A 9976-nucleotide genomic window follows, 5' to 3' on the forward strand; every position below is an offset into this window, starting at 1 on the left:
GGTCGCCCTACTGAGATGCTGATATAATACTACAATCTACTTTAAACCTGAAATATAGTTAATTAACAAAAATATAATTTGACATTTAAATAAGTGTGTCTTCTCTCTAGCCAACCTGATTCCTTCTTAATATTAGAAAACTTTTTTCTGGTAAGTAGTTCTCCTCTGTCATTTTCAGCATAATTTTTCCAAAGAAGTTTATGTATTTCAGACAAGCAGCCCAACTTGTGGGTTCCTGTCATTTACAAATCAAAACTCTGGATCATATACAGTGTACCTAGCAAAATTAGTGAGATGGAAAGAAATATGAAAACTTTTTTTTAATATAAAGTGGCTTTTAAAGTTAGCATAGAATCAAAAGCCTGACAGAATATTTTTCCTGGGAGTATTTTCAAAAGAATTGTTAAGGTTCCAACATCTATTACTTACTGAGTAATGTTGCATCTTGCATTTACTGTGTATTTAAACTATCCTTTGGAATTTAAAAACATTTTGAATAATTTAACTCTTAGTCAGGAACCTTAGACAGAACTCTTTCAAAACAGTTTTTTAACAATAAAGTTGGGAATAATATAGAAGACAAGGTGGGGGAAAAAAAGCAAAGAGGAAACAGGAAGGCAGGCCAAGTTAAAGTCCTTTCATTAAATTTCTCCTGCTATTAGTACAAATCAGAAAAAAGTTTTCCTTTCGATTGACAGAATGAAATTGTGTCATGTCTTCCCCGTCTTTAGCTTTTACAGTTAAAAGGTGAGGCAAAGGTTGAGATACCAGCATAGCCTAAAAAAATCAACCCTAGATCAAGTTATTTTTCTATAGTGTTACCTGGGAAAGCTAATGGCTCTCAGGGTGGATAAGTGTAGCTAATGAAACATGACTAATTTGAAACAACTTGCACCTTGTATAGTGAAAGCTGTGCTCTTCAATCACAACATGTCAAGGACAAGTTTCCTATTATATAGAACAGAAAAGAGTAGGGTTTTTTTAACAGCTGGAAAAAAACAGATGATACGCTGAAGAACTTCATTGGTACAATCTGCTTCAAAATAAGTCTGCTTAATTGTTCAAGTATGCCTCTAATATAATGCATCATGATTATCCTCTTGATGCTTTAAGATGCTCATGTGTAACATACTGTATACTTAGTTATTTTTTTGTCCCTAGGGATATGCACTCTTTATTATATTGTGAATTTTCAAGATTTTATACAAGATTGTTTAAAAAGCCAGCCATATGGAGAAGTACTTAAGGATTTAGTCAATGTTATATTTGTTAAAGATGTGCTGAACTGATGAGCTTCCCCATAGCAAAAGGGTGATCTATTAAAATAACCCTAAATGCATTCACTTGTACCAGATTATTGGGAAAAAAACCCGACATGCTTATCTTTGACAATGATACACACACTACTCATATTAAAGCAGCCTTCTTTCCAAATGTTTAAACAAAATAAATAATCAGATAGATATTCTCTGTCTCCAGTTTCTATGGTCAACATTTCCAGTTTTGTCTCCTAAGTAAAAGGTACGTCTTTTTAGAGGTGTTGAATGTAATAGACAGGAGGAGTGCTGACCAGCACCCAGTAACTAAGGATTTAAACTCAGGTAGCTAGCAAAGGTGTTGGTCAGTTGGCTGGGAGAACCAAGAGAGTGTTTAAATCTCAATTCAATATAGATTCCTTGTCTGCTTTCTTTGTGTCAGAAACTTAAATCAGGAGTCAAGAGGTACAGAATGACTTAAACCCAGGCAGGACTACCGTGCCTGCAAGGAATTCAGGGTATGGAATTGGACTGAATAAAGAGAATATTGTAAGTAAGTAAAAGGGCTAAGTGAATCTAGTCTCTTTCAGGGTGTTTTTTTCTTTATTTTGTGATTTGGTTTGAACTGCTCTGTGTGAATCCCCTCCCCATTTACTATCTAGCATTGTGGCCAGAGACTCTTCTCTGTGTTTTAATTTGTTTTCCTTAGTTGCCCTGTAACATCTAGCAACCAAGTATGCTTTATCAAGTTTCTTTTATTTTGTAATAAAAATCACTTTTTTAAGGTGATGATTTTATTCTTGTGTCTTAGAAGGTCTGTCTGTGTGTATCTGTATGCTTCTGACTCAGATATCTGCTATTAGAGACTGCAGCTTGTTTTCCTCTTTTCTTTTTTCAAGATTTTTTTAGGGCAAAAGAGCTTGGGGCACTCCTGGGAGTGGTTTTTTGGGATTAAAAAAATCATATGATGGGAGCAGTACTCCCCCAAAATCTGTGTATTGTGATTCTGGATGGAAGGCTTTTGTAACCAGTGCCTGTAGAGGCAAGAATCAAAAAACAAGACTATGTAGCACTTTAAAGACTAACAAGATGGATTATTAGGTGATGAGCTTTCATGGGCCAGACCCACTTTCTCAGATCAAATAGTGGAAGAAAATTGTCACAACCATATATACCAAAGGATCCAATTTAAAAAAATGAACATATATGAAAAGGACAAATCAAATTTCAGAACAGAAGGGGGATGGTTGGGAGAGAAGGTAAATGTCTGTGAGCTAATGATATTAGAGGTGATAACTGGGGACACTATCTTTGTAATGGGTAAGGTAATTAGATTCTTTATTCAAACTCAGGTATAAAAGTGTCGAATTTAAGCATGAATGACAGTTCAGAGGATTGTCTTTCAAGTTCAGTCTTAAAAGTCCTTTGAAGCAGGATGCAGGTAATCAAGTCATTGAGACAATGTCCTTTCTGGTTGAAATAGCAAGAAACTGTTTTTTTCTTTGTGATCCTGTCTAATATCTGTTTTGTGGGCATTGATCCTTTGGCAAAGTGTCTGAGATGTTTGTCCAATGTACATAGCGGACGGACACTGTTGGCACATGATAGCATAAATTATATTTCTGGATGCGCAGGAATATGTGTTCTTGATCTTATAATTCACTTGGTTAGGTCCAATAATGGTATCAGCAGAGTGAATATGTGGACAAAGCTGGCAATGGGGTGTGTTGCAAGGGAAGGTACCAGGGTTGGTATTAGTGTGGTATGTCCTGTGGTTGTTGGTAAGAATCATCTTGAGGTTAGATGGTTGTCTATAGGAGACTATGGGTCTGTCTCCCAGAGCCTCTCGGAGTTTAGTATCCTATTCTAGTATAGGCTGTAGTTTATTGATAATGTGTTGGACAGGTTTAAGTTGGAGGCTGTAGGTAATGACAAGTGGTGTTCTATTGTTGGTTTTCTTGGGTTTGTCTTGAAGTAGATGGTTTCTAGGTATTCGTCTGGCTCTTTCAATTTGCTTTTTTATTTCTCCGGGTAGGTAGTTGAGGTTTATAAATGCTTGGTAGAGATCCTGAAGTTTCTGGTCTCTGTCAGTGGGATTAGAGCAGATGCGGTTGTATCGAAGGGCTTGGTTATAGATGATGGATCGTATGGTGTGTTCTGGATGGGAGCTGGAAGCATGTAGGTAACTGTATGAGTCAGTGGATTTCTGTAGAGAGTGGTGTCTAATTTTCCATTGCTGATTTGTACTGTGGTGTCCAGGAAATGGATCTCTCATGTAGAATGGTCCAGGCTGAGGTTGATGGTGTGGTGTAGGTTGTTAAAATCTCTGTGGAATGTCTCCAGTGTTTCTTGACCATGTGTCCAGATCATAAAGATGTCATCGATTGTAGCGTAAGTAGAGAAGGCATAAAAGGGGACGGGAGTTGAGGAAATATTGTTCTAGGTCAGCCATGAAGATATTAGCGTACTGTGGGGTCATGCGTGTACCCATGGCTGTGCCGCTGATCTGGAGGCATAAGTTGTTCTCAAACTGGAAATAATTGTGGGTGAGAACAAAGTTACATAGGTCTGCTATCAGATTGGCAGTGTAGAGGCAAGGCTTTTAAGCTCTCTTGCAGGCCCTCACCTTCTGCACTCAGAGTGCCAGAGTGGGAACAGCCCATATATTGATCAATAGAAATTTATACTTAAGTCATTTGTGCTATTCATATTCTTAACTTTAAACATGCACTATAAGCTTGTGCCTAAGTGGTTAAGCTGAATGAGGAGCTAAAGCCTTACATAAACTGTAAAAATAATGAGTAGTCCCATGGCACCTTAGACACTACCAAAAATGAATGGGCAAAACCCACTTCTTCAGATGAGTTTGAGTCCGTGCAGTGGAGGTGCAGTAGTAAAGGTTCCCTCTTAACACATAAGAAGCTTAGCAACAATTCACAATTCCATTGCTATTACGTATGTAGAATAGTACTTTGCTCTCAAAACAGTCCAATTTAGATCAATACTATTTGACTTAATGAGAACAAAGGGTGGGGAGGGGGGGAAAAATCAAGCCCAGCATAGGGAAAGAGAAATTTGGAGGTAACCCCACTGAAGTAAAATCCCTTCTTCAGTGAATGGTGATCTTTTATATTCACACAGAACAACCCATACCCTCTCTTTACAGATCCTCATTTGAAAGCCCCCACTCCCAAAAGCAGTAGACTATGTGGAACTTGGGTCTCCTAGAAACAGCAGGAGAACCTGGAGTCTTAGCGACACCAATTAGTCTAAAGCTGAAACCTATACCACCAAGCCAACTCCATTTGCTACTCACACTACTTTGGTGTCTCTCCCAGTCCAGTTTAGAAAAGCACTTGAACCAAAATCCTGTTTGAGAATACTCCCCAAAATAGTCACAATCTAAGCCTGGCTCTCTTGCATCTATGTTTTTTAAGAAGCTCCTATTTTTATAATGAAACAAGGGCTCCAAACTGAATGCTGTCAAACTTCCAGATGACTGGAATCCAGAACAAGACCTGAAGCCTTGGATCCTCTGATTTTCAGCAAAAATGATAAAGACAACTTTTCAAAGGGGCCTCTGCTTGTGTGCGCGCACGCACACACACACACGTAAGCATAAACACTTGGGCATGTTTCAAAAATTAAAAAATTTCATCTTAGGAGAAAGTCTTAGAATTTACCCCCACTGATACATGGTGTTTTGAATATTTATCTGCCCACACACTCTTGTGGGCAGCTGCAAATCAAGGGTGTGCCTATGGAATTTAGCATATCCAGTTCTGAACACTGGGGTTTTAGAATAAGCATTATGACAATCAATTATTGTAGTTAATAAGGTGGGAAACTCCCTGTTTGTATGTATCTGAATCTTTTCAGGCACAGCAATGACATTTTTCTTCTTCTGGAATTATGTAAAGATTACAGAAATATTATATAGTAGTGAGTGCTGTATATTTTGACCCACAAGTCTTTTACTGAATTCTCTCATAAAATAACAGCAGCGTGGCATATTTATTTTGATAAAATTGTTACTGTTCCTCGTCAGAACTCTATACCGTCTTGCCTTATAACAGGATAATTAAAAATATGACATTCAAAAAGATACCTTTCTGCAACTGCTAGAAAAATGCTGACTGTGCATTTTGGATGAGCAAGCTGTCTGGCTGAGGATGATACCTTCCCGCAACAGTTGATGTAGGATGTTTGTTTGACCAAAGTAGGTGAGAGTTTTCTGAAATAGCAAAAGACTGTTTATAGATGTATTGACAGTTACAAAACAGGATTGATACATATCATCCTGAGTTTCATGTACTGAATCCAGTTAATCCTTGTCAGTCCATAATGGTGACAATCATTTCATGTTCAGTAAAGCAATATGACAATAATAGGAAAAAATTGACTAAGGAAAAGGTGTTTACATTTGGAACTAGTCAGAGTTTAAGCTGGGATTCAAGTTCACACCTGAAACAGAATAGGACTTTCATGGATTCATATAAGACAAAATGAAAATCTTGGATGCTATTTCATTTTCTCTCAATGTCGGAAATCTCAAGATGGTAGGCATTCTGTTGTCTTATTGAAAATACACCCCATTATTTTTATGGTGATTTTACTGAATCAAAATTATACTATCAAGTTGTGCTCAAAGGATTCAGATCCCGTAATGTAATTTAAGAAGTTTAACCTTAAGATTCCTATTTGAACCCAAGTCTAGAATTAACACATTCCATACATGACAAGTAAAAATGGCATTCCAGCAGCATGTGTGCTGTCTCTTTCCATTAAGCATAACTTTCCATCAGCTTCTTCAAAAGTACTTCAAATAAATTGTCCAGATCCTCTTATGCTATCTGTTGGCATGCTGCCTGGATACATGTTGCATCTTGGAGAGGGGAGGGAGGTGGAAAGGGACAAATGCATTTCAGGGAGAGAAGTGAATAATAACTCATTTTATGCTCTCTACCATAGCAACCAAAATACACACACACACACACACACACACTTCCTATCTTTCTAATGGACTATCAAGAGTTTAGAGTACTGATTTGTATTGAGTTTAGAATATTTTGTTGTATCTTTATAAGATGTGGTGTATAAAATTATTTACAAAGAAAATAGCTTTCACTCTCCCATTTCAAGTTACTCCAGTACATCCATTTCTAGGTTAGTTAAGCAAAAGATTTGCAGACCTTTAAGGTAGTGATTGCCATTTTTGAGCAAAAAAAGAAAATATAGTTAATATATTTGTAATGGGTTTTGTGTTTCTATGTTTATAAGCCAACATATTTTATTCAAAAAGATGGTAACATCCATACCCGTAGTGAAAATTATTCATCTTTTGATAGAATACATCTCCATTACAGCTGGGTTCTGTTTTTATTTATAAGACAATGTAAATGAACACTTTTTCTGAGGAGTTTTTTTTTCCCCCTTGTAAGAAGAAAGGTCATTAACTACTTTTTTGGATAGCCTTTTTTGGAGTCCAAGTCTACAAGCACTCACATGAGTAATCCTTATGTCAATCACTCCAGATATTAGCCTATTATACCGTCTTGTGGAACCTTGTGCCTCCTTATTGGTTAAGATATTGTGACTAGGAAACATATACAATATGTAAAGAGAACCACTTCTGCAAGCTCTCCTTCTCCCTTGCTAGGATCGAAAATGGATTCATTGAAGTTTAGCTCCATGTGAACAGGAGCATGCAAGCACTTTGCACCTGCTGCTACCCATCAGTGGGAAAAGCAAATGGACCCTTCTGTGATACCCTTCTGTACCCACTGACTGAGCCAACCAGTATCAACTGGGCCATCTGGAGAGGCCAGAAGGAGCAGTATGTGTGCTACACTTTTCTGTTGGTACAGAGTGGCAGCAAATTCTAACCACTACAGAGAGAGAAATGTGCAGACAATTGTACACTAAGAGGAGTGGCTTTGGTCAGGGCTGTGCTGAAATGCACAATCAATCCCTAAAGATTTTTCAAGATTTTCTTTTGAGCATGGGTGGGGGTAAGGGACATTCAATGGAGTTATCATAATTTTATAGACAATTTAAATGGATAGCAGTTCCTCAGGTTCTTCAGAGTCAGTGGGGTTTTCTTCTGCATAAGAAGCAAACAATCTGTCTTAAATATTTATTTTAATTTAAATACCATATTCATCTCCACACCATTTTTATTCACATATTGCTGACAACTCTGAAAATAATGTAACAATAGTCTCACCATGGTGGTGGGCAGGGCCTAAATATCTGGGTAAATACAAGAAGCCTGAATAATTTTTTACCTTTATCTTCCTGCCATTGAAGATGTATACAATCATTTTCTTATAGTGAGATAAAAGCCACCAGTAATCTCATAGTAAAATCAATGTTCAGAGTGTCAGAGAAATGACAGAATATCTCTGAAGAATCTGAGAACAGTACATATATATGAGCATATATTCTGAAATGTTTTTAATGTGCCATTTTTTTTGGAGAAATGATGAGTATCATTGAAGAATTTAAGAATAGCATATATTTGAGCATATATATATATATATATATATATATATATATTCTGAACTTTTTCATGTCTCATATTTTTTCATTATTCTGCCATTATCACACAGGTTGAACCTTCTAAATCTGGGACTGTCTGGTCCGGCAACATCTGTGGTCCAGCAGGTTGATGGATGTTGCTGAACCGCAGAGTCCCACTGCCTAGGAGTATCAGCTGGTTGGGAGTTCAGCGGTGAGACCTGTGAGCCCCATCCTGGGCACCCCGAGGTGGGTGCAGCATAGCAGGGCAGCTGCAGAGCCCTAACCCAGTGTGGCAGCCATGGAGCCCTGTCTGGGTGTGGCAGCAGCAAGACAGCTGCAGAGCCCCGTCCCTGGGAAGCCTCGGCCAGGCAGGACAGAAGTGGAGCTGTGACAGCTGGGCAGCTACATTTCCAGAGAGCCCCAGCCAACTGGCAGCAGTGGCTGGAGGCAAGCCCAAGCTCTGTAGTACCAGGACTGGAGCAGAGCCTTTCAGAGGGCAGCCAAGGACCTTCCATGATCTGATAAATTCCCTCATTCGAGATGGGACAGGTTCCGAGGGTGACAAACCAGGGAGCTCCAACCTGTATACCCACTCTATATAGCCAGTGCTTTTGGCCTCTGGTAAAACAACACATAAACGAAAATGTCACCTTTTAAATGATAATTTCAGCTGGACACCAACATTTTCAAAATTAATATTTTGGTGCCTAACCCGAAGCTGCATAAAGGGGCCCAATTTTTAAAAGGCAGATGTCCAGCCTCTTTGCAAATCCAGGCATCTTTGATGCTGGTTCAAAATATTCTAGTCTAAGTGAAGTTGTGTTATTGAAAATGTGCTGACACAGTTTTATGATTTGCACATCAATTACATTTCAGATGATATATGGAGTTTGTGTAAGAATCTAGGCAAGGGTTGAGGATCGAGGCAAGAACAGAGATTCAATAAAACTAAAAATCTGGCAAACTACTATGAAATGTTAGTCCAATATATTAGAAATGTCATCAGACCTTCTCTCTCACCCACCTAAGGAGAGAGCCAAAAATTTGGGCTGAAAATCTTGAAAAAAGGACAAGTTTCTGGCAACATTCAAAATAAAGTTCAAAAAGAGTCTTTTCCCTTCTTGCTTTGGATCTAGACCACTGGACTGTATTGGGAGATTCCATCATACCAATAACAAATATAAGATACTTGATGTTTGAGGTTTGTCTTTTAGCTCACAACCTTTTTTCTGCCTTAAAGATTTGGACTGGGATTATAAAATTTATAATGAAGAAATTACTTTTTGGATTATTTCTCTTGATGAACAACACTATTGCTGTCTGTTTCTAAAAGGCAGTCAGTAAGACTATTGTAACAAATTAAACTGTCAACAATCAGCAATACAAACTAATGAGGTTAATAGCCTATTCATTAGGCAACAAATGACTGTGGGAAGGTAGAAGATGTATATACATTCTACTTCTTCTTAGCCTGGTTTTGGAAAAACTGATCAATGTAGTTGCTGGCCCAGCCTATTTTGCCTGAAGGAACAGAAGTACATTTAGGCGCGACAGGAATAAAAAATAAAAATTAGTAATAACTATCCTATTCTCTACCTAGACTGATAAGGGAGTCAGTTCCCTTACGATGACAATTTTTTATGAATAGAAGCTTGTGAAAACGACACTGAATCATTAAGGGTTAATATATTATATGCAGGAAAAAATACCTGACCTGTGTGTACTTCCGAGAAAAAACAACATAATCAATATTATTTCAATGAACTGATAACAGTGACTTTTTGAGTTAAGCAAAATCTTTTTTTTTTTTTTTTTTTTTTTTTTGGTAAATGTGAACGCAGCTAAGGAGGCAAATACTACAGTGTGAGGATGTTGTACCAAATAAAAGCAAGCAGGATCTTATGAGGGGGATAAGGCAAAAAGCCACATTTATTGTAAAGATAATAATAAAGAAAAGATAGAAGCAAACAACGTTGTTTAACTACTTAACCCTTATACATATAAACATTAATTCATCCATTCATTCAGGTTCTGTGTATTTGTTATAGTTGTCACATGCAACTTCAAGGCTGGTAACTATAACAAATACACAGAACCTGAATGAATGGATGAATGAATGTTTATATATATAAGGGTTAAGTAGTTAAACAACGTTGTTTGCTTCTATCTTTTCTTTATTTTTTTTATTATTATCTTTA

General features: G+C 37.5%; 1 long non-coding RNA gene across 1 annotated transcript; it reads left to right on the forward strand.

Annotated features, from left to right (window-relative positions):
• The first annotated feature begins 1680 nt into the window (after positions 1-1680).
• Positions 1681-9059, forward strand: LOC142826933 (uncharacterized). The gene is made up of 5 exons (XR_012901212.1): positions 1681-1805; positions 4752-4868; positions 5333-5475; positions 6916-7092; positions 7868-9059. It is a non-coding gene; the product is annotated as an uncharacterized LOC142826933 (long non-coding RNA).
• The last annotated feature ends 917 nt before the right edge of the window (positions 9060-9976 follow it).

The sequence above is a fragment of the Pelodiscus sinensis genome, chromosome 1, assembly GCF_049634645.1.
Source record: "Pelodiscus sinensis isolate JC-2024 chromosome 1, ASM4963464v1, whole genome shotgun sequence".
NCBI classification, from domain to species: Eukaryota; Metazoa; Chordata; order Testudines; family Trionychidae; genus Pelodiscus; species Pelodiscus sinensis.